General features: G+C 35.6%; 1 protein-coding gene and 1 non-coding gene across 2 annotated transcripts in view; one reads left to right on the forward strand and one right to left on the reverse strand.

The window, feature by feature from the left end:
- The window catches only part of Galntl6 (polypeptide N-acetylgalactosaminyltransferase like 6), a 1,222,499-nt gene that overhangs the window by 277,108 nt on the left and 921,441 nt on the right, over positions 1-23,950 (forward strand). The window lies entirely within an intron of this gene.
- Positions 23,340-23,470, reverse strand: LOC129669615 (small nucleolar RNA SNORA17). Its single transcript, XR_008719050.1, has one exon. It is a non-coding gene; the product is annotated as a small nucleolar RNA SNORA17 (small nucleolar RNA).

Genomic DNA, 23,950 nt, shown 5'->3' on the forward strand with positions numbered 1-23,950 from the left:
TGTAGAATAATGGTCTATATCATCATGTAACAAAGCAAGTTTCAGGGAAAGCCTTGGGAAAAATATTTTATAATTCTGTAATTTTTTTGATATATGACAGCTCCATGATAATATTTAATGTATGTCATTCATTTTATCACTCTTTTTACTAATATAAAATTATCTTTGTCATTTTTTTTTCAATTTTGATTAGTTTTTAGGGTCTCTATGAGAATTTGTAATCACTTTAAATAGAATGTATGAGTATTTTAAAGATTAATTGTGCATAATACAAAATTGTTTCCAGGAAGGTCATGTCAGTATTTACTTCATTATTTTATTTTACTTTATTTTTTAAACTTCATACAAAGGCAGTGCATCTACACCACTCCCAACTTCTCCAAACCCTCCCATGTGCCCCACAACCTCACTTTCAAATTTATGGCTTATTTTTAAAATTATTATAATCTCTCTTTCTCTCTCTCTCTCTCTCTCTCTCTCTCTCTCTCTCTCACACACACACACACACGCACACACACACACACATGAATACTACCTGCTGATTTCATAGCTGTGTTCATTTGTACATGTTTTCATGGCTGACCACATGGAATAGATAATAAATTAGAGGTCCCCCCCCAGGGAAAGCTTCTTCCTGTCTCAAAAGTCATAAGTTGCTTCAGTAAAAGACGGGGCCCAATACTATTTCCCCTATCCATGTCAGGCTGTCAGCTGGTATGTTCATTGCTCAGTTTTGATTACATCTCCTTATTGTTGAGATATTATGGCTGCATTTTTTTTCTGTCATATATAAAACTAAATAGTCTCTCAGCAGACATCCCAGTCTTCTGGCTCTTACACTCTTTCCACCATTCTTCTCTAATGATTCTTGACCTTCTGCAGCACCAACACTGTGCATCTATCAACTGACATTTCATGTCCAGTTGTTCTCTGTGTTTTGGCAGGTTTTGCCCTAATGATTTATTTGTGTCTGCTGGAAAAAAAAAAAAGAAGCCTCTTTGATGAAAGGTAGGAGCTATACTCACCTGATGGTACAAAGGAAGGTTCTTTACAATGCATTTGAAAATTAAACTGGTTTGAGAAATTGTGAATCATAAGTTCTTCTGCAAAACCTGTCATTTCACTAACCATAGATGTCTATTTTTTGTTTGTATGTTTGTTTGTTTGACTCTTTTGTAATTTCTCTTCCATTGAGCACATTTAATTCAAATTAAACAGCTGTTGATTATTGCTAAGGATCACTTTCTTACTGTTAGAGATGTTTTGCTATGAAGGTCATATAGGATTATGACCATATAGGCTCTTTGATCACCTCCCCCTGGGAGTAGCACAGCCTTACCAGGCCACAGAAGAGGACAATGCAGCCAGTCCTGATGAGTCCTGATAGACTATGGTCAGTGGGAAGGGCAGGAGAACCTCCTCTATCAGTAGACTGGGGGAAGAGCATGGGAGGAGAAACAGTAGGGAGGGTGGGATTGGGAGGAGAGGAGGAAGAGGGTTACAGCAAGGATATAAAGTGAATAAACTAATAATTTTAAAAACATTTAAAAAAAAATGAAAGAAAAAACTGTCCACACACATGCATAGATTGATAGATGAATGGATGGATGAATGGATGGATGGAAAAGAAGAAAGGAGGAAAGGAAGGAAGGAAGGAAGGAAGGAAGGAAGGAAGGAAGGAAGGAAGGAAGGAAGGAAGGAGAAAGGAAGGAGAAAGGAAGGAAGGAAGACATAGTGTTGCATTTTATGTACTTTAGCAACTTTTAACAGTCCCCATCCCCCACTCTGGTTGTTTTCCATGTTTCTTAGCAACTATTACCTTATTTCTTTCACAGTTGCTACTGCTGTTATTGTTAACAGTTGTTTTTTTTTTTTGATCAAGCATCTATTTTGTATTATAGGAAATGATTATCAGATACAGCACTTTTCTCCTTAGCTTTCCTAGACTATTTTTTTCTCTAATGCATGCTTTTATGTCTTAAAGGGTATTTTTAGAAGATTGTTCTTAACATTTGTTTCTGTTCCTTTCTACCTCCTAATTCACTACTTTTGTGTCCCAGTCACAAATGTAACTATAATCTTCTTCAGATATATAATATATACAATTTATTATGTGTTATATAATTATTGTATATGTTACAGTAGAAGATTTCATATAATATATATTATTATAACTATTCATATACATGCACACATACAAACTGAATTGCATTTGCAGGTTATTTTTTCTTTGTAAAGTAGCTGGACAATCTTGTATAACTAAGTTCATTTCAGAGCTGCTTGGGCCAAGGAGAGATGAATAGCTTAGGAAAAAATTCCTTTGGGGAAAGGAAAATGTCCTTACCAATTGCTCCTCTACAAAAGACTGCTTCTCCTCCCCCACCCTTGTTTTTCTGGTAGACTAAGAGAAAGCAGTTGTCCACCAGGTTCAATTTTATCTGTTCTTGCTTCCTTCTGTGAGTAGAGGGGGATTCTTTAGTAAGAGGCCCCCAGCTTTAACTAACAAGGGGAAAATCATCCTCCATTCTTCAAACAGTGATGGTTTAACACACTGGACTGACCTTTAAAAATCTTCTATTTGATGGATGGCCTACTACAAGGAATGAAACAGGAAAAGAAAATAGCTCCTTTCAAAGACCATTCATATTGGGAGAAAACAATGCAAAACATCTTGAACTATAACTGTAAACAACAGTTTTTAACTCTTTTACAGAAAAATTGAATAAAGGGTAGTGGAAAACATTTATAGGATTATGTAGAAATTTTAAGGTGATCTAAAACAGAAAAGATATATTTTGAAACTGATTTTAAAAACAAGATAATAGAATCTAAATTACAAACAATACAAACAACTAGGTTGTCTAATTAATTCTACAGAAGTGGAAAAACATGTTGCTTTATCCCAGGTACATAAGTACAATCTCTAAAACTAAGTTACTGAGACAGAACTGATTTAAAAAAAAATTATTAAGATTCCATGCAGAAACAAGTCAGTAGAACATATCTAAATATTCCTTGGTGTGTGCATATATACGGTAAGTAAATGTATGAGTGTAGCAGTAAATACATATTCATGAATAAATATTTAAATATGCATGTGTTAATTTGCCTACATTATTTTTCTTAGTGATTCCACATGTTTTCTGAACCAGAATGAAAAAGTAAAAGTGACATTCTTTTAGGAAGAAACTTTTTATTAGAAATTAATAAAATATCTATTTTAATCAAAATTATTGTACCTTATCTCATTGTATTTTGACAAATACATATGACAGATTTAAGAGTTAAGCAGTACTCAGAATTCTATTTTGTATAACTTTGTAAAGACTTTAATTGTGCTGTTCTGATGTCTTGTGAATGTGGACAAAGGATTTAATTTCTTTTCAAAAATTTCTCAAACTTCTTTCAGTTTATTGAACAGAAATTAGCTCCCTTTTGCAAATAAAAACTAATATCACAACACATAGACTCTAGGGCAAAAGACAACTGCAAACTAGTATGTAGCCTACATTAGGGTTATTTTTGGTATGCATGTGGGGACAATGAATGTTCCTGGTTAACTGACAAGGAAATGTACATGTACACATAGAGAATGGCTACCCCAAACCAAGAATTCAGTCATTTCACATACTTGTAATGAAAAATTTATCTCCTTTTAATTTTTTATTTTATTTTTATTAATTACAGTTTATTCATTTTGTATCCCAGCAGTGACCCCCTTCCTCAACCACTCCCAATCTCACCCACCCTCCCTCTTCATCTCCTATGACCTATGACCTCCTATGATAGGGAGGTCCTCCTCCCTTTCCATCTGACCCTAGTCTATCAGGTCTCATCAGGACTGGCTTCTTTGTCTTCCTCTGTGGACTGGTAAGGCTGCTCCCCCCTCAGGTAGAGGTGATTAAAGAGCCAGCCCATGAGTTCATGTCAGAGACTGTCCCTGTTTCTATTATGAGAGAATCCTCTTGGACACTGAGCTGCCATGGGCTACTTCTATGCAGGGGTTCTAGGTTATGTCCATGCATGTTCCTTGTTTGGAGTATCAGACTCACAAAAGAACCCTATGCTCAGATTTTTTGATTCTGTTGTTCTCCTTGTAGAGCTCCAAGACTTAAGATTTCCTTCCAAGTCTTTTAATCTCTCCCTTTTTTTATAAGATACCCTGCACTCTGCAAAAAGTTTGGTTATGAGCCTCAGCATCTGCTTTGATACCCTGCTGGGTAGAATCTTTCAGAGCCCCTCTGTGGTAGGCTCCTATCCTGTTTCCTGTTTTCTCCCTTTTCCAATCTCATTTGCCTTTCTGAATGAAGATTGATCATCTTACCCAGGGTTCTCCTTGTTTTCGAGTGTCTTTAGGAGTACAGATTTTAGTATGTTTATCTTATATGATATGTCTAATATCCACTTATAAGTGAGTATATACCATGTGTGTCTTTCTGCTTCTGGGATAAGTCACTCAGGATGACCTTTTCTAGCTCCCATCATTTGCCTGCAAATTTAATGATTTCCTTGTTTTTAATTGCTGAGTAGTATTCCATTGTGTAAATCTACCACAGTTTCTGCATCCATTCCTCAACTGAGGGACATCTGTGTTGTTTCCAGATTCTGGCTATTACAAATGAAGCTGCTAATTCATCTCTTTTTAAAATAGTTATTTACTTGTTTATTTTGTATGCATGCACACATGCACTTGCATACATACACATATGCCTGGGTGTGTGTTTATATGTGTGTATGCCTGGATATGCTAGTATGTGTGTAGTGAATGTGGCACAAGGCAAGTGTGAATGTCAGAATTTTGTTCTTTGTCCAGCCTCCAGACGAAGAGCAGAGGGTCCTGAGAGCCAAGGCTCTGTTTCTCTCAGGAATGGCTAGAGTGCTTTTGGGTGAGGTCTGCATGCTAGGCAAGGCTTCTGGTCTTACAGGGGTGGTCAGGGGAAGGTGAGTTTTCCACTGGGTGTCACAGTTAGCTCTTTTAAAGTGTGATTGTGGGTATCATACAATATCAAAGGGGGTTTCCAGGGTGGATGTGTTTGATTCGACAGGGCTAGAGGTGCTAGGGATACTTGGTTTACTTGTAGTGGTATAGTACCTCATTTACATATAGTAGCAAGGTCCTTTCTCAAGAAGCAGAACATAGTATTTAATTATCCTATGGGTGGGGGTAAATCTCCAGGTTCAATCGAAGGTCATTTGTTAAAAGCTAAAATCTCCTTAGCATAGAATGGTGTATTTCCAGAAATCCCCACTTGTTTGCTGAGCGGGTTTAATTCAGCAAAGGGTCAATCCTGTAATCTTCCCTGAGAGCTATGTGATGTTCCTTATAGGATCTGGGGTTCCCCAGATCTGTCCAGAGAACCTGATGAAAAAGAAAATCTTTCTATCTCAGAAGTTATCCACAACATCAGACTTCAACCTTAGCAGTAGAGTCCCACATCAGAAAACAGCTATTTGCTGGATTTATCTTATTCTTTTTATCAGGTACGTTCAAGGAATTAAACTCGAGTCCTTAGACTTGGCAGCAAGATTACATTTACCTTATGAACAATCTCATTGGCCCTATCTCTCTCTCTTCTCAAAAATGTATGGATATGCTTGTATATTTATTTAATTTTTAATTAATTTAGAATTAATTTTTCTCATGTTCTCTGTACCTTTTTTGTTTATCTTTGTTACTCATGTGTTAAATATGAAGTTCACCTCATTAATGAGCCTATTATATTTTTTAAAGTTTGATATTTAATTGACATTTTTCTTTTATCTGTGAGATTATAATATAATTACATCATTCCCCTTCCCTTTTCTCTTTCACCTTCCTTATAGCCTTCCTTGATCTGTTTCAAATTCAGTCTTTTTCCCAATAAATGTTGATATATACATTTGTATATGTGTATAAACCTGTATTTCAAAATGCGCAAATACAACTTACAAAGTCTGTGTAATGATATCTCTATGTACATGTTCAGGACTGATTATTTGTCACTGGATCGCCAATTTGTATGCTCTAGCCTGATGAAGACTATTTCTCAACACCACAATTTATTTTAGAACATGAAATGCAGGCATTTGCAAACACTATGCTTCTGAAAGCACTGGTCTTGACAACTTTTGCTGTATGCATTAACAATAATAGAAGGGATGGGAAAGGGTGACCAACGGCTATTAATTTAAAGTTAGAAATGAGCAAAATGTTGTTCTTTGCTATTGCACAGTAGGGGGAGTGTGGATAACGGGGCAGTGATGCACTTTTCAAAAAGCTAGGCGAATGGGTTGTAAATGTTTTTAACACCAAGATGAGTGAGGAAAGACTCTGCTGAACCTGATTTAATCATCCAATGCCAATGTGAATTGAACCATCCCAGGGTACTGTTATGCATATTCCTAATTTTAAATATTAAAGAATACCTTTGCAGTGCTTTGTAGCCTGCCTATTTGCTACTTATTTTCAGTTTGGTTGAGTGCTAACTCAGTATCCTTTTAAATAGGTTAGAACACTAACAGAGTATTTTTTAACCAGTTGCCCAATACCACAGAACCAGCAAAGAAAGCCAAACATGTATTAAACTCGTTGTTTTTCACTCTCTCTTCTCAAGGACTACAAATTACCAAGTTACCAAACACATTCATTTTACCATGAAATAGAATACATTTTGGTTATAGTTATATTTTATTAAAATATTGAGTTTTTTTTTCTCTCATCTTCCCCAAGATTTTGTCTTCAAACATATCTATTTATTTTCTCACTTGGTTAAAACGTCACATTGAAAATAAAAAACAAAAAACACTAAAGTAATGCCATGAGAGGTGTTTGGCTATGAATTAAAGAGACTGGGAGTAAATGCTGCTAGCAATAAGTAGCTTACTATGGTTACATTCAGCCAGCAACCTAAACTATGTTTCAACGAAGAACGCTAAACATTTAAAAAAGCAGAATTCTAGGGGAGAGCCACGTATTTCATTTTAGTGAAGCCAGTTGGCCTTTTGCCCTGCTCTGCATGAGGCAGTGAAGATGTAGATGGAGAGGGGAAAATACAAGCCTGTCTGGGTTTTTGAGCCCCCTGCCAAGCCTCAGTATCAGAGAGAGTGTGAATAGCCCCTCCCTGCCAGGGCTCAAAAGCCATTACTGCTTCTCCTTTCAGGGTCCATTGGTACCAGGGAGAAACCACGTGAAATTTAATAAGTTGATAAAGTTATTTTCCACGTCTGTACAGATTTTGGCAAAGTGCCCCACTCAACATTTTCTAATAATAAGAGCCCTGCAATATCAAAAGCCTGGCCACCAGTTGCTGGCCCCAGAATAAACAGACAAGGTTCTTCAGCTGCCAGGACTTCATCTGGCCCCCACTAGTGTGAAGTCCTTCCATGCATCTTCGCACCTTCCACCCCAGGGACCTCCCTAGAGGGAGGATGATAGAGTGGAAGAGTAGCTATAAACATTAGGACAGACACACGTACTTTGCTTCACTTTCTCCAGTGAGTTTTCTGAAATTCAGAGGAAAGAGATGATCTTGGGAAACTATATTTTATATTGTTTCCAAGTAGCTTGTTTCATTGGCCTCATGAAATTAAAGAAAACCACAATTAGCTACATTGTGCTATGAGGGCTTTGTTTTTTCAAGGTTTTTATTTTATTTTGCTTCTTCAATAATTCTTATTTGTGATGCTAAGGATTGCACTTGGAAGTTTACATGAGCTAATGTAAGCATTCTATCACTGAGCTTCACTCTCAGGCTAATACACACACACACACACACACACACACACACACACACACACCACTGTTGGTAGAACAATACACATTATTTTTCCCCAAACTGACTTACAGTTTACATTGTTTACCTTATAACAAATAGTTTTGTTTTGGCTTCTAAATGTACCTGTTTTCGAAGATGGTAATTTGAAATCCCCTCTGCTCCAATTAAACAAGACTAGCTTCTTGTTTTGTCATTAGAGAGTATTGTTTATTGACCCAAAATGGCCACTTAAAGCACATCCCTTTCCTCAGTTTATTTTGTGCTTTTGAAAGCTAGAGGCAGTACATGAATCCCTTTTGTTTCTCTCCAGGGAGGGCCCGGAAGCAAGACGACAGTTATGTTAGCTTTACTAGTAAGCTAAAAACCTAAGCAGCATGACATTTATATTGTCTTAATTTTTACTATTTCTAGTTTAACAAAAATATTTTTTAATATGTGGCTGCAAGTTGTATATATTAGAGTTTTTCTGAAAAAAAAAAAAAAAAACAACAAACAACCATTGACCATATTAGATTCTATAATAGGTTGGCTATGAATCTAGAACTAATTCTATAGACACTTCAGGCAAATCAAGTCGTTCACTAATATCTTAGGCTAATTTCATTGCCATCAATTAGCCTCCACCCCTTAATGGCTTGAAGATAAACTGTGATACTTGAATCACTTGACCTTAGGAGCTAACCATCTGAAATAATTTCGGTGAGATTTTTAACTAATGACTGATTACTGTAAGCATTAGATCAGACAGACCTGAGCAAAGCCTTTGTGAAAGGCAGTGTAAAGGTCATAGGCAGTGGAAATAATTTTACCATGTATACAGTGATTTTTTTGTGTTGTATACTTTTGCCTCATGTTGGTGTGAATAGAGTTATGGATGCACAGACATACTGATTCAAAGAAGAATTGTCATTCCCATGATGATTCAGTGTTTGAAATTGTTAGAGGTCGTCAAAAGACATTTAGGACAACAAAAATGAGAAAACAAATAATTTGGATATGACAATTTTTCCTTTTTGTAAATTTTGGGTGAAACCAATATCACCAATCAACTTTTAAATAATTTTAGAAATTAAAAAGTTTATAGTCTCTCTTCTGATAATTGTGATTCATATAATATCCAGGATAAATGGCTAAAGAATGTAAAATTCCCTTATTTCAAGGCAACCTTTTCAACATCCTATCAGATCTGCTAATTTTGATTATATCGAAAAAAAAAAAACTTTTTAGGATAAGAACGTTATATTATTATTATATGGAAGATAGTTTTTGTAAGGCTTTATAACAAAGGTCCTCAAGCTTCCTAATGCTGTTTCTCATATTGTACTGACCATAAAATTATTTTCACTACCAGTTAAAAACTGTAATTTTGCTACCATTATGAATCATAATACAAATATCTGTCTTTTCTGATGGTCATAGGCAGACTCTTTGAAAGGGTCATTTGATCCCAAAGGTGTCTTTACCTACAGGTTGAGAACTGCTTTATATGATTTTTTAAATATGATTCCTTAGAAAACCTTAGTTAATATTTTATAGTAGTAAACATCCAAAAATATAATTTGTGTTTCTTTTGTCAAGACATTGGCAATACAATATAACTTGAATTCTTGTGGCTATAAATATTCACAGTCATAGTGCATTGCTGTGACTCAAAAACCAGTGAACATTCTCAACTCAGGCATCAGCACACATAGAAAGAACATTTCATTTATAGTTTGGTAATGTGTACTTTTCATGATAAACTTTAAAATTTGCAGTTTTCTAAAAAGTTCTTGCTTCATAATAAAATAGAGAGCAAAGGACAGAGGTAGTTCCTCTCACACACCCACAGACTCTTTCATTTACCAAGATCTCTCCATGAGTGCTATACTTTATTAATTGGTTGATATATATATATATACACATATATATACATATATACATATGTTATATATACATATATGATATATGTATAAATATATGGAATTAATCAAGTTACAGTGATACAGCCTTATCTCCAAAGTCCATAGACCTCATGATAGTAAACACGTTATTGATTGTTCTTTGATTTTGGATGACTATATCATGCCATGCAGCAGTCACCTATATAGTATTGTACAAAATATTATGGCTACTCAATGATTTCCTTTTTTCTGATTATCCACAAATCCACAATTTTTACCTATTACAATTTCTTTTCTGTTGCTGTGATCAAATGACCTAACAAAAAGGAAATTAGAAGACAAAAAGTTTGTTTGAACTCACAGTTTCAGTTATAGCCCGTTGTTGCAGGGGTCTGAAGCAGTGAGATCTTGAGAAGTTAGTCAGGACACATCAAGAGCAAACAGGTGCAGGTGCATGCAGGCAAGCTTGCCCTCTGAACTAATACGCAGTTCAGGGACCTCTGCATAAGGAATGAATGGTATGGACCACAGTAGATTGGGTCCTCTCACATCAATTATCACATTTAATCCCCACAGTCAATAATACAGACCAAGTTGAATGTAAACGTTGCCTCATTGAGATGCTTCCAAGCTGACTGTACGTTCTGCCAACTTGACAACTGAAGCTAGCAATCACATTATTCACTGCTGATATCTTACTCTCCATAATATGGCCTTTTCCAGAATTTGAATCACTGAAGTATTACAATGTGTATTCCTTTCATACTGGCTTCTGGTTTTTATGATCTGGTAGCTCACTTATATTCATCTTTTAATGCAAATACCATGGTCTACCATTTTGAAATAAACATGAATTGAAGATTTATCATAAGATTTAAGTAACATATTACCAATTAAATGGTGTTCTTTGTTCTGCATAGATAATTTTAGTTTCATGTTTATTTTCAATATGCTACTGCCCATTTGAGGACTTCTTAATATTGAGCTACTGTTTAACTAAGTTTCTTTTCAATTCTTTTCCTAGACTGGAACACTTCTGTAATTGATTGACACATTTTTCAAAGTGATATTCCCACTATAAAATATCAATGTTTACAATACATATTACATTCTGAAATATTCTTACCTCACACTTTGGTGAAAGACATAATGTAAAAATAATTTCTCTAGTCACATAAGTAAATTATGTGGCTGTTTATTTTAGTCTTTCTTTTTTTCTGAAATCCAACTTCACTTTATCAAGTAAATCAAAGAATAATGTAGCCAAGGGTGCTTTAAGTTTTATATTTTCTTATTTATTACACAGTTTACTGCATGATGTTTGTGAACTGACTATAGCATCCTGACTGTATAACTGATGTGCAAACACAGAAGGATTTTTAAAAATGACAAATGGTGTTTATTCATTATGGGTGTTTATATTTTGACTTTTTATCTGTGTGAGTATATGCTGGTCCATTTCTATGTGCGTGTGTGTGTGTGTGTGTGTGTGTGTGTGTGTGTGTGTGTTTGGAGAGAGAGAGAGAAAGGGAGAGGGAGAGAGTGAAAGAAAGAGGTACTTATATTCCAAGTTGCATGGTACAGCCATAAATTTGTCACCAAAATCAGTGTCTATGGTTAGAATTCCCTTTTACGGTCATGTACTTAGTTTAATAATTTGATTAACAGTAACTATGGTAATGATAATAATAATTTATTGTTGAGCACTTTCATTGAATCTGGTAACCCACTGGATTTACAAAAAGACATTTCTTCTCATTTAACACCACCTTGTAAATATTATCATTCCTCCTGTGTCCAGAAGAAACCAGGAAGTGTGCACTGATACCGTACTACTTGACCTAATTGACTTTTTCTCAAAGTCAGGGTCTCCCTGGATTCTAAGACCATTCATTTCCACTACATTAGTAAATGATGGTACAGGACAATTAGAAGATTGCTTGGACAATTTCGACCTCTGATAAGGTTTTATTGATTTAACATGCTATTAGTTTGAAAGTGTCTTATTTAGGAAAACATAATAGAGAGCATGTATTTTGAAATATTTCAATCTTCTAGTGCTATTACATAATAGCAAAGAGTTCTTTTTTTTTTTTTTTTTTTACTTTTTTTTCCCCTTCTTTCTTCTTGTTGTAGTAGATTAAATTTTTACTTCCTTTCATTACTATATCTGCCACAACCCGCTTCGGCATTATTTTTCTTGAGTTCTTGCTGTGAGGTTAAAGAGTTGTTGTTTGGTATCACAATGTATAGTCAGATGCCTTGAATTTTGTAAGTAAGTGAACTTATCCTTTAAGGTTTCTCTGTTGAATGTCATAGCTTCAGCTCTCTAGAGTTGTTTGTACATCTGAAGTCTGAGCTTATGAGTTGGAAAGAACTTGACCTTGGGCCATTACCATTGTGTGAGCAGGCTCCAGAGCATCTACTGATTTTGCAAACAGGCCTTTCACTGCTTTTGTTTCTTTGCATTATATATTGACTCGCATGCCTTTGCAAATCAAAGGATCCTACTACTAACCTTATTACATTTTCCCTGATGCCTTGAGTCAGAAAAAAGAAATGGAATAAAAATCCCCTTGTCTTCTGACTACCAAATCTATCCATGCAGATATATATGCACTTATATCTGGTCTTCCTAATCCCACTGCAAAAGGTATTATTGCCAAATTTGATCAGTGACTCATCCCTCTGCTCTCAACATTACTTTAAGCTATGACTACTACTTAAGGATTTTCTCTTGAAATTATTTTATTTCTTCCTTCTCCACTTCAACAATTAGAACCTAAGTCTTAGCCTTTCCCATCTCTACTGTTCTACTATATAAAATGCTCAATTAAAAAAGTCAGTGATAGTATTTACAATTGTACCTTTTTAGTCTACTTCATTGGTGCGTTCTTCTCTATCAGCATTCTAAATGCTGAACCTACCCAATACTATCTTCAGCTCTATCCCCATGGCTTTTTCTTTTTAATTTTAACTTTTGCTGTTGTTATTTATCTCTCTGAACACTCTTCTTAGCTATTGCTTTGCTGTGTGTTTAGTTGGTGGTACACACATATCATGGTGTACATGAGGAATTTAGAGGACAACATAGTCATTTTCTCTTTCTACCATGTGTCCTGAAATTAAAATTTAGTCACAAACTTGGCAGTAAGCACTCTTTTTTGACGAGCCATCCCACTATCCATATTTTACTGGATTATTAATCTAAATATGTATAAATATGCCTACATACAGAACACACATATATAGACCTATACAGAATTATTCTTAACATGGCTTTATGGCTCTGATTACTCAGCAAAATTCTTCATGTACTTATCTAGTGGTCCACTTGACATTGTCAGTTAATTTTAAATTTAGAATATGAAATTAAATGCCTTCATGTCTACCCCATGTGTTCTGGAAAATGATTAGAAATAATTTGTTACCATATTTCACTGGTAATTTTCACGCCTATCTCTGATACATTTTTTAAAACTACCCCCATCTTTCTTCTTTGTCATTATAGTTCAAGTACCACCACCACCTGATCATCCCTAAAAGGCTGCCCACACATTGCATCAATGTTTCACACATTCAATACATATTTTCTCAATGTCAGGATGAAATCTAGACTCTCACTTTGCTCTATTATCTGTCTCCTGTCTACTGTCCAATGCTATTTCATGTTATTTCAAGCTCTATCTATATTGTAGTCACCATTTTTAGGACATATGGAACCAATACTGCATTTGGGGTTCACTATTAACTATTTTAGACACTTCAGATTACAATCTTTCTTTGTGTCCTTTAGTTACCATGAAAAGTCTATCTCCTTGGATGAGAGAACTTTACCCAATCTAATTCTCAAGAGATATTTCTTCTTCCATTCATTGTTAAATCCCGTAATTCTGTTTAATTTCCCTTTTATTACTAGAAACTGTGCATTTGTTTAAAACTTTGGTCCATTCTTTTATTGTGCAAATTCCATGCTAGCTAGTAAACAAATTCTTGTTTACTGATGCAGACTCTGTAAGTAGTTAGCCGAGGTTCTCTGTGCTTCTCTCTGAGCAAAAAGATATTGCAGAAGGACTCTAACTTTACTTTCTTCTACATAGCTTATGAAAAGCATCTTCTAGCGGGCTATGGAAGCAGTTGGCAGAAGCATCTTATTCTAACTTTGTTCATTCATCCCTATTGGCAGCCCAAGGCAGGGACAAGGGTTCCCTACACTCCTCCTGCAAAAATGTCAGGTTTGGTTTGATTGCCATCCACTCATTCCTATTCATGCCAGCACACGCAGATGGGCTAATGGGCCTCCTAAAGAGACTCAGCAGGAATTTCCCTTTCCAGCTGGAGACAGAAGAATGCTGGCTTAAGTATGAGAAGAAACCCACAATAATGTAATTAGCACATAGTTGGATGTATATTCTGCATACGCAAAAGATCTTTTCTTTTAAATGTAATTTTTTATTTAGCTCAGGGAACATGACTAATATTAATTATACCCTATCAACATTCCAAAACACATTTTATAATTTCTATCATAAGTGGCACTAGAATTCATTTGGCCCCCATTCAATATAAAACAGATTCTTCAGAATTAAGTTAATTTGCTTAAATGCCATTCATACATGTATTTTTTCCGTATCTGCCAACAAGTTTCTAACTATTGCAGGAACAGGAGTATGCTTTTCTGAGACAGCTCAACTACAAAAATCTCATGGCAGGGAATTTGATATTCCCTTGACGAATTTAAACATTCCATAAATATTACTTGAAAATATACTCAGAGCCAGGCATGCTTGCCCGACATGATTCTCCCTGCCATAGCATACCATGAGCAAAGCAGAAAATGCACCCGCTGTCCAGAATATGAGTTAGAGAGTGTGAGGCAAAAAAAAAAAAAAACCATACAAATAAGCAGATTTATATTCATTTTATTATAATATCCTTACAAAACATCAGTCTAAAGGAGCTAAGAAAAAAAAAATCTAATGAAGATTATTTTCTCAATTGTTGCTTCTCTGAATTTTCCACTAGTATGATGTTGGAAGAAGCTTAAAGATATGGAATGTGGAGCCATCTAGTGAAATATGTCCTTGGCAAGAGAAGAGAAATGTCACCATCTCAGTGTTCTAAAGGTGGTTCTCTCTAAAATCATAAAAGGTGAAATTGTGTCTAGGGCTACAGGAGAAAAAGTCAGTATGTTTTTATATTGTACTAAGGTTCACAATTGCTTTACGACAATTAGGTGGGGCGTTATGAAGCAACTTTGTTATAAAGAAATGAAAAATCAAGGAAGATAAAAGGAATAATATAAAATGAAATCTGTTATCTGTTAATTCACAAATCCTGGTGAGCACAAAAACACAAAATCATCTTATTCTTTTTTGAATTTTTATTTTTATATTGATTACAGTTTATTCACTTTGTATCCCAGCTCTAGCCCTCTCCCTCATTCCCTCCCAATCCCACCCTCCCTCCTTTATCTCCTCCCATGCCCCTTTCCAAGTCCACTGATTGGGGAGATCCTCCTCCCCTTCCATCTGACCCTAGCCTATCAGGTCTCATCAGGACTGGCTGCATTGTCTTCCTCTGTGGCCTGGTAAGGCTGCTTCCCCCTCAGGGGGAGGTGATCAAAGAGCCAGCCACTGAGTTCATGTCAGTGAACTCTTACACATGTCAGTGTTCCCCTTACTAGGACACCCACTTGGAGACTGAGCTGCCATGGGCTACATCTTATTCTTAAAAGTGCTTGTCCTATGATGATGCTGTTAGAAAATTCTTTGATGATATATCAGGATGATATATGGTTTGTCTTTTAGGCTGCAGAATCATATTATTTTACATTACATGGACATATAAAAAAAATCCCTAGAATCTCTGTGATGATCCCAAAAACAAACACAAACATACACAAACAAAACACAACAAAACTAGTCACAGAAAACTCCAATACAGCTCTAAAATATCAAGGTAAAAAGTATAGTGAAGGTAAGGATTATACTGTAATAAAAAAAAATCTTTAAATTCAGTGTCTTAAATGTAATCTGTGCGTGTATTCTAGAGTGTGAAGTAACCCACAGACCAAGGCCAACTTGTGTGTAGGTGAGGTAGAGATGTTTGTGAAAGGATAGAAGGGCAGGGTGAATATTATTCAAATATTCCTTAGTTCCTTAGACTTGGGACTCATTGGTTTTAGAGATAAGAAATTGTATTTATTGTGTTCTGGAATCTGACTAATTATTCTTCATTTCTATAGTAATGAGGAAATTATGCCATCTTTATTAAATTGTTTTTTATTAGAATTCCTTTTCAAGTTAACTTCATTGGTCTCATGATCCTTTTCACATAAAATGCCACAATAACTAGTTCTCAAGTTCAAGCTGATGTTATTTTTCTAGGTAGAAGGACCACTTTTGATTGCACTTAACGCACTATATTCCATAACAGTGAAATGTCACATTTTTTTCCTTACCCTTTGACAGCCCACGAATACACTTTGTACAGTGCTTGCTATGTGGAAATAAAGCCAATGGAATGCCAAGATATTAATTAGGCAAGGAAGTCTGAAGCTGTGGCTCTGTGTTTTGTTAGTGATGGAAGGTAGGAAGACAAACCTGGAAACTTTCTAGTGGGAAAACCAGGAGTCTTCAGGAATGTTCTGATTGACATGTCAAATCTGTGGCTGACTAGTAGAAAAACAGAACTTGCTATCTTTGGCTTTCTGTGTGTAGCCTGAACTAGAAAGCAAACTTAGAAACCAGGAAAACCTTTACCTATTGATCATATATTGGTGATTTGGGGCCATTGGGGAGAGAAATTCTTGTTTGACTTCCTGTAAGGTCATGAGGCATAGCTCTGTGGTTGTAGGTGAGAGTGATTTGTAACATTCTGATTATTATGGCAGAGGTTTTGTGGAGAAGATACTGAAGATCATAACTTACTTGCTTCCTATTACACATAATGAAATACAGACTTTCAAAATTCTATGGGGTCCTAAATGATTTTATTGTTGCCAAACATTATAAGGCATTGTCTGTTCTTTCATTCAAGGCCTAATTGATTCAGTGATTCAGTCATTCTTTTATTCTTGTTCCTTCAGTCATTACTTACCACATTAGATGGTTTATTGCTGGAAACAACAGCATTTTTATGACAGATTGACAATCTTTTCCTGAGCTTCAGTGATGTCATAGTTAGTTCATTGATTTCCTACCTAGTAGGTGACTTGTTCTTAGTTTTCATTTTTAATCGATAATCTACCTTTTCCTGCAACTCTAAATATTTAGACTTGAGGAGACTTTTTCTATGCCTTTAGCTTTTTCAAGCTATGTTCCTTGTGTTTTAATTTAGCTTCACATGTTCATATCTGTCCTATAAAGCAATGACTTTCAAAGTTGTCTCAAATACCTACTCTTAACTTAATAGTGTTTAAAATATCATAGCTAATGGACTTCTCCTTTTGACTATCTAAAAATCATCACAAAATTCTAGAACACTGTACAACTATGAAAATCTAATCTAATAATCTACTGCCTACTCTCAAACCTTCTACAGCCCAGAAAATTAAACATCTGTTCATGCTCAGACCAGTTCTTAGGCACATTAGTTTTGATCCTTTATCCAATATGTCACTAAATCCTATTATAGGTAAATCCAAAACACATCTGATACCTGACCATGCCCTATTGAGTATATGTACAATACAAATTGAATTTGTAGGATTTTTTTTCTTTCTTTCGTTCTTCTTTTTTTTTTTTTTTTTTTTTTTTGGAAGGAGGAAGAAGGTCATAAGGATCAGGCCAGACCTGGCTGGACTGAGAAATGAATGTGATCAGGCTGCATAATATGAAATTCTCAAATAATCAATAAAAATATTATTTTGGAAAAAATATATCTCAACATTATACAACGAAAATCGTAACAAAGAGTGCCATAATTTCTTTACTACAAATACCCTTCGTGTTGACTTGATTCCTCCATTCTTTTCTCTGGATAGCATAGCTTTGATATACTTCCTCAGAAACTTCTTTTTTTTTTTTCATTACAAGTTAATATGCTATAACAAAATTCCACTTTTATTTTGTTCAGTTCTCACTCATCATCAGCTTACTCTTACTCTTGTTTTCACTGAATTTACTTCTGTGATAATAAATTCCCATATCAGGATCACTATAGTTGCTGTTCCCTTTCCATTGGGTCATCTATTTTTAGATTTTCAGAAAAGGAACTCTTCTGCCTATTTTGTTTAATATTTGTTTTGTTTTATTGAGAATGAGTATTTGGGAGACCAACGGAGCCAAAAAAGACCCCCCCAAAACAAACAAACAAACAAACAAACAAAAACCAGGGGCCAGGGGTGCACGCAGAGACATGCTTGGAGATAACCTAGAACCCCTGCTCGGATGTAGCCCATGGCAGCTCAGACTTTAAGTGGATTTCCCTAGTAAGGGGAACAGGTACTGTCTCTGACATGAACTCAGTGGCTGGCTCTTTGATCATCTTCCTCTAGGAAGGCAGCTTTGCCAGGACACAAAGGCAGATGATGGCTATCAGTAGACTAGGGGAGGAACATAGTGGGAGAAGAGAAAGTGAGGGTGACACTGGCAGGAGATGAAGGAGGGAGCTACAGCCAGGATACCAAGTGAATACATTGTAATAAATAATAAATAAAAAAAGAAATAAAAAAGAGAGCATGAATATTTGTGTGTTTCTAAGACTCATGTGGAGTGTATTATTTAGCCTAGGCCAGTCTCTCATTGACATTGACCTGTCTCTGCTACCACCACACCAGGCTTCATCTTGAGGTCTGACGAAATACCGTTTTTTCAGAGAAGACTCCATAAACATCAGTTTATTTATCACATTATTCTTCTGGACGTTAGATCTGCCTGAAACTTGAGATCTCTCTGTCTTGGTTTCCCATATGGTGGGATTACAGGTGCGTACCATCATTCTCAAAAATATTTTTCTTTGTGAAATACTATTTTACTTATAGTACATTTGCATTTGGAAAATTACACACATATTCTGTAGAAGTTTTTCTATCATAACTTTTATTTTAGGAAAGAAAAGTGTTCTCTTGAATTTTCACACCCTTTCATATCTTTTCTCCAACACAAAGCTAGAAAAGGCAAAGTAGGGGGAAGTGGGTGACATCCCATTATGAAAAGTCACAAGAGTTAGTAAATTAATTAGTCCTAAACGCTGGTAACTTAGCAAACTCTAAGAACATACAGTGTGTTCCTAAATTTCTAGAGAGTTAAAATTACAGTATATTGTATAAAGCTTCTTACTCCAGTCATACAATCATTTCACTCTGGCTTAACTAATCATCTAGTCTCTTTTTCACAAATGTAGAATTGCTGCAGGAAAAGCTTCCTTTAGGTAAAAGTGAACCTCTATAAGTGACATGCATCAGGTTGTGTGTTTTACTCTAATATCCCCACCATTTTGGGAATTGACCTAGATTTACAAGATAGTCTTCATTACTGAAAATTTATAGTTCTCCAGTGGCTTTCATTTGCTAAATTAGCTTCTGCTGCATATTAAACATTGATAGCTAATGCTACTTTATCGCTGCTGGTCCTTTTCAGCATCTCTTTTCACAGAGTACAATCTCCATAATTAGAAAATAGCATGGCTTCTTCATCTAGCACATCAGGAGGGTAAAGATGTTGTGCTCCAGCTCTCGTTTCATATGCCAGCCTTCATAACACTGATGGGATAATAGCATTCTTTCAATTTTATAATGGTAATAGGTGTGCTGAATTGTCTTCCTAAAAAATAAAAATGAAACATGGAAAGATGTAAATGTATTAAGACAAGGAAACATCACATTAACAGAAATGTCATATTAAATTTTGGAAAAATTTAGTACTGAAGGAAATTGGTATTTCTCTTGTCAACAAGAACAACTGCAGGAAAAAAATTAGGTGAGTAACATGTTTCAACTTTACTAGTCATCAACCTTCTCAAAGTACTGCTGTTTATTTGTATTCATATAATTTCTCATTTGCATCCCATTTAAGTGACACTCATAATCATATGTAAAGGTGCATCTCTGTGACTTTAACAAGGTCATTAACTATCTGATAATGTTGAAAGAGTATAAAGAATTTAAACCTAATGTTGGCATTTAATTTACCAGTACACTGTGTACTTTGATAATATAAATACAAGAAGCCTTATTAACTATTATGTGGATGCAAAAAAAAAATCCTGATACTATAAAGTCAAGTGAAAACTTATACGTCATAACAAGTTTTTTAAATTTCAGAGGCTAGAATGATATATAAATAGTACACATTTATTTATTCACTCACTTTAAAAAAAAAAAAACTTGAGACAAGGCCTCATGTAGTCAAATCTTTTCTTGTTTTGGTCCTCCAAACACTATTTATCAAGTTCAGGGACATAGGTATGTACCATCATTCCTGATTTAAAAAAAATAATTTAGATATGTCAATGTTGATAAAGCAAAATACTAGAGAATGTTGAAAAGATATGTAGTAACTTTCCTACCAAGTCTTACTACATATGTAGTAACTTTTTTTAATTTAATTTTATTTTTTAAATATTAGTTACAGTTTATTAACTTTGTATCTCAGCTATAGTCTGCTCCCTCATTCCCTCCCAATCTTTCTTAACAATTCACTTGTTTACTCTATATTCCTACCAGATTTCTAGTAACTTAACTTAATACCTCTAATTTTAAAGATGATTTAAGTTGCATAATTAGAATATTTTTGATAGCTTAACCTTAAAAATGCTATAAAATTAATTGGGGTATTATTTACTCATACATGAGTAAAAGATCGAGTAGTAGTTACTTTATCACAATAAGGAAAGAACACTCATAATCTACTTCTTAGCTTTAGGATATTTAAGGCATGTTACTTGGAGGCTGGGAAGAATGATTAGCTTTCTCTGTTGTTTTAGAGATTGTATGACATGGTAAGTCCTTGTAAAATATATAGCACAGCAAAAGCTATTCACCTTGTAATAGCACATCATTTATCAGGGTCCCAATATCCCTAAGAGTCTGTTCTTAGGGGCTTAGCTTCTTGCTGCTAGGCTCCAACTCAAAGATTTTACTCCCTTTTAACATGGTTTAACTGAAGAAAAGGCCTTTAACATATGGGCCTATAAGGGATATTCCATAAGGGATATTCCAACTCAGACTATATAACTATTTCAAAATTATTATTAAGTTGGAGTTCTTACCTGAAAATTCACATTTATATATGAACAAATGCATGTACATATAGAATTAGATGTTTTTTAGTGTGACTGTTTATTTTCATCCAGTTTCACCATGTACCCCACTCTCTGCACAACCAAATATCCTTTATTATATAGATATTGAAAGTCAAATCCTTTCCTATGACTTTTGTGTAGGAGTGTGACATAAATGTCTGTGCCAGTCATAAGACCAGTAAAATAAATGTATATCTATGGAAGAAGGTAATTGCATGTAATGAGTTCATAGCTGCCTTGTAGGCCATGTGACATATTTATTTCTTTAGTTAAACCTATAATATTTATTATATACATTACTTGAGATAATTCATTTCTCTAACTGTCCTTTATTGTACAACTTTGTAGAATAGTTTAATATATTCTTAGCTATTATTTCTTAATTTTAATTAATTGAGCCATCAAAAAGTATGTTTCACATCATTCACTCTTCTTCAGAATTGTTGTAACAGTTAATATTCCTACCCATTCCTAACTAGTATTGTGTTGAATATGAGTGATTTTTTTTATTTATCTCTAATACCTATCAAACTTATGTCTTTGATTATGGTTTCTTCTCAAATTGTATCCATCAGCGAGTCATTGCTAGAAAATGATAAAAATTACAAATCTTGCTTTCTCCTCATCTTCATACAATAGCAATCTGTATTTTCTTATATTCTTTTACTTGTTAATGGATCTATTTATTTATGTTTTAATTTATTCTACTGTCTGAGAATTTCTTACATTTAATGTGTTTTGATCAAATCTAGCTCCAATTCATACCCTATTATTCCCCACAACAACTTATGATCTTTTTAGAAATCAGTGAGTCCACTTTATATACATAGGTATATAAAGTGTATACTGTATATACATGGGTGTAGGACAGTCTATTAAAGAACATGGGTAGCCATTCAGAGTTACATCCCTGAAGTAAACTGACTCTCCTTTTACCAGCAGACACCAAATTTCCAATAGCTCCTCAGTTAGGGGTAATATATACATCCTTGTTAGGATTTTTTTTAACTGTTACTTGTCTTTATTTTATTCCTTTTTAAATTTTTTCTTTTTATTAATTACAGTTTATTCACTTTGTATCCCAACTGTAGGGGCCCTTCCCTAACCTCTCCCAATCCCATCTTTTCTCCCTCTTCTTTTCCTATGCCCCTCCACAAGTCCAATGATAGGGGAGATCCTCCTTCCCTTCCATTGGATGATAGTCTATGAGGTCTTATCAGGAGTGGCTTCATTTTCTTCCTCTGTGGACTGGTAAGGCTGCTCCCCCCATCAGGTGGAGATGGTCAAAGAGCAGGCCAATCAGTTCATATCAGAGACAGTCCCTGTTCCTATTATTATGGAACCCACTTGGACACTGAGTTGCCATGGGCTACATCTGTGCAGGGGTTCTAGGTTATCTCCATGCATGGTCCTTGTTTGGAGTTATCAGTCTGACAAAAGACCCCTGTGGCCCAGATCTTTTGGTTCTGTTGCTCTCCTTGTGGAACTCCTGCCATCCCAGGTCTTTCTTTCTCCCACTTCTTTCATAAGTTTTTCTGCCCTCTGCCCAAAGTTTGGTTATGAGTTTCAGCATATATTTTGATATCCTGCTGTCTAATGTCTTTCAGAGGCTGTCTATGATAGACTCCTGTCTTGTTCCTTCTTTTCCCCCTCTTCTGATGTCTGTCCCTTTTGTCTTTCTGAATGTTAACTGGACTGTTCTTGCACTGGTCTTGTACATGCAATCACCGCTACTGTGAGATCATGTATGTGACCACCCTGGCATATCTGGCAAGTGCTGCTGATGTTCACTACCTGCACCTTTTAAAATCACCTGCTGCCTCTTCAATGAGGATCCCTTAGCCTTGGGTGTAATGGGGGTGTGAATGTGATACAGATGTCCCATTTACAGCTGAACACTCCAAAATCTCTGGTTCTGTGTATGTTAACTAGTTGGGGGTCTCTGCATTAACTGTCATCAATGAGAAGTTTCTCTGATGAACATTGAAAGATGCACTAATCTATTATTGTAGTGATATTACTTAAGGTACAGACTTGTAATATACCTAGTTGGCACAATGATACTATTTATGAAATGTCTCTCCTTATTCTACCATAAAGTATAATGTTGCACTTTTTGTTTGTTTGTTTGTTTGTTCTTCAAGACAGAGTTTCTCAGTGTAGCCTTGGCTGTCCTGGACTCAGTTCGTAGAACAGTCTGGCCTGGGATTCATAGAGATCAGCCTGCCTCTGCCTCCCGGAGGAGTCCTGGGATTACAGGCATGCACTAGTGCACCAGGCTTGTTACCCATATTTAGAGTAATGTGCATTATGGCCCTGGCCAGAGGTCATCTAAGGCATGGTCGGCCTCCTCAGGCATGCACAGAACCAGACTGGTGGTCATCTTAGGCTAACTCCCTGTCTGGGCCCCATGGCGCTGGACTGGTGGTCATCTCAGGCTCTCTGTGGTTCAGGAAGTGTTGGGCTACTAATCCCTGGGTGTTCACAGGTCAGAACACTGAGCATTGACATAGGCTTTCCTCTCTCTGTCATCTACTGGCGCCCATGTGACACAGCACCCACACCGGCACCGCCTCAAGGGGCAGGATTAAAATACACTTGAATGTTTAAATGTTTAAAGAAGAATAAATATTTCAGCCAAAGGGTAACGTCCTTTCCAATAAAGTTGAGCCCTCCCCAGGAAATAGTTCAAGCAGCTAGTCAATGCTCCTTCAGCATCCTGGTAGCTTACCATCATGCTTTGTCCAAGTTTTCACCTCATGACTTCACCAGTCTGACCTCTCAGTGCCAGTCTCTAGATTAGTACTTTGTACTCCACAGCCCGTGGCACACACTTAAACTGACTTCATGCACACTCTGCAAATACCGCTCTTATGCTTAGATTCAGCTGTCTCATAGTCTTACTTCTCTTCTTGCCGTGGAGGGTTTTCCTGTCTTGATATCAACAAGCCTTGCATCAGTTGTGATGGAGAAGGTAATTAATATCTTCTCAGCTGGCATTATTTCCTGAATAAGTTTTTCTGTGATTTCTAGTAACATTAAATAGTAAAGATTATATTTTTTATT

The sequence above is a fragment of the Psammomys obesus genome, unplaced genomic scaffold (assembly GCF_907164565.1).
Source record: "Psammomys obesus unplaced genomic scaffold, mPsaObe1.curated_primary_1811, whole genome shotgun sequence".
Classification (NCBI taxonomy): domain Eukaryota; kingdom Metazoa; phylum Chordata; class Mammalia; order Rodentia; family Muridae; genus Psammomys; species Psammomys obesus.